General features: G+C 35.4%; 1 non-coding gene across 1 annotated transcript; it reads left to right on the top strand.

The window, feature by feature from the left end:
* Positions 1 to 233: 233 nt before the first annotated feature.
* LOC121205394 (small nucleolar RNA R71) lies at positions 234 to 340 on the top strand. The gene has a single exon (XR_005900473.1). It is a non-coding gene; the product is annotated as a small nucleolar RNA R71 (small nucleolar RNA).
* The last annotated feature ends 1,707 nt before the right edge of the window (positions 341 to 2,047 follow it).

The following is a 2,047-nucleotide window of genomic DNA, read 5'->3' as shown; positions in this document are numbered from 1 at the left end:
TCTACCTAATTTGACAGCATAGTAACTAAGTCGACGTTATAAACGCCGGCTGTTTTTGTTGGCTTAGTCCTCAGACTTGCCACTGATAATTATTCAGTGATATTTCTTCAATGAATTCATAAGCCTCTTTAGGTGTTTTGTTGTTGATGGTTCCTCCAGCAGCTGTGTCAATCATCTGTCTTGTTGAGAGATTCACACCATTGTAAAATGTTTGAACTTACAGCCATAAAGGTAACCCATGGTGAGGGGACATTCGCAGTAGATCCTTGTATCTCTCCCATGCATCGTAAAGTGTTTCTAAGTCCATCTGCACAAAAGAAGAAATATCATTACGTAACTTAGCCGTTTTAGCCGGTGGAAAATATTTTAGTAGAAATTTTTCGGTCATTTGTTCCCAAGTAGTGATGGACCCTCGTGGTAACGAGTTCAACCACTGTTTAGCTTTGTTTCTCAGTGAGAAAGGGAACAACTGAAGGCGAATGGCATCACCAGAAATGCCATAAATTTTGAAAGTGTCGCAAAACTCCAGAAAATTCGCCAAGTGAGTGTTGGGATCCTCATCCTGCAAACCATCAAACTGAACAAACTACTGTATCATCTGAATTGTGTTAGGTTTCAGTTCGAAATTATTTACAGCAATAGTAGGTCTAACTATACTAGATTCAGTTCCTGTTAAAGAAGGTTTAGCATAGTCATACATAGTGCGTGGAGCAGGATTTTGATTAGCCGCAATTGCAGGAGGTAGCTAATTGCCTTGGTTTTTAGCCATCTCTTCGGTTGGGGGTTGAGTATCGTCTTCTTGCTCGTTTTCTATGTATCTTAAGCTGCACCTTATTTCTCTTTGGTTTCTAAGAACTGTGCGATAAATTTTTTCATCAAAAAGTAATGATCCTGACGGGTTTCTTCTAGTCATAAACTAGGAAAACCTGCCAAGAGAAAGAAAAAGTAAATTAATTAGTAAAAATTAAATTGCAAGAAAAAATAAATGGCTAAAGTAATAAAAATTGAGTGTTCCTAATATTTTAGTTCCCCAGAAACGGCGCCAAAAACTTGATCGCGAGGTTTCGTGATAAGTTTTAAATATTTATAATTACTCGTTCTTGAACTAACTATTATCGCGATGTAGGCAAGTGTACCTATCGAACAGTAGTATAGTTTTAGCAAGACTTGTAACACCCCTTACCCGTATCCAAGGCCGGAACAGAGTACGAGGCATTACCAAACTTAACAATACACATAGACGAAAATCGGGCCATAAAATTTCATTTAATTCAAAACTTTTCGAACACAAGCATAATAAACAAAGCTAACTATATCATCACATCAAAACATAAGACATGGCACGATTAATTAAACTTATAAACCATAATGGATAAGGACTACATCTCATAATTTTATACGATAATTCAATGCAGACTGATACGTATGGTCAAAATCATAATAAAAATACATATCACAACCCAACTTCCTATACATGCCACTCACTTGATATTTCTAATATTTGAATTAATTTTCCCAAAAATGATAGTTTGATAGTGTGATTTTGCCTCCGACGATTTCCAACCCCGAGCCGACCTGCCAATACTAAAGAAATGGAGAGGATGGGTAAGCTTTACACTTAGTAAGTTCATATGAAAATAATAAGCAAATTCTACCATGCTTTTCAAGATAAAACACTATAATTTTACAATTACACATATTCAGGACAGGCTGTTTTCTGGAGTCCCGGTGTTAAAAAAAATCATATCTCGAGTTAAAAAACTCAAAATCCAATTCTGTAAATTTTTTATGAAACTAGACTCATATTTCTACTTACTAATTTTTTTCTAGAATTTTTGGTTGAGCCATTTAGTACAGTTTATTAGTTAAAGTCTCCCCTCTTTTAGGGTATGACTACTCTGACCCCTATGCACTATGAACCCAATTTCTCCCTGTACAGAATTCCAACAACCATGACGTTTGTTTCCCTTAAAATTAGATTCAATAAGGAATCCATGAATATAAGGTATGACTCTCAATAATTTTTTTACAATTTATGGTGAATTTA

The sequence above is a fragment of the Gossypium hirsutum genome, chromosome A08, assembly GCF_007990345.1.
Source record: "Gossypium hirsutum isolate 1008001.06 chromosome A08, Gossypium_hirsutum_v2.1, whole genome shotgun sequence".
NCBI lineage: Eukaryota > Viridiplantae > Streptophyta > Magnoliopsida > Malvales > Malvaceae > Gossypium > Gossypium hirsutum.
The sequence above is the reverse complement of the archived record's forward strand: the minus strand, read 5'-3'. Positions and strand labels throughout refer to the sequence as shown.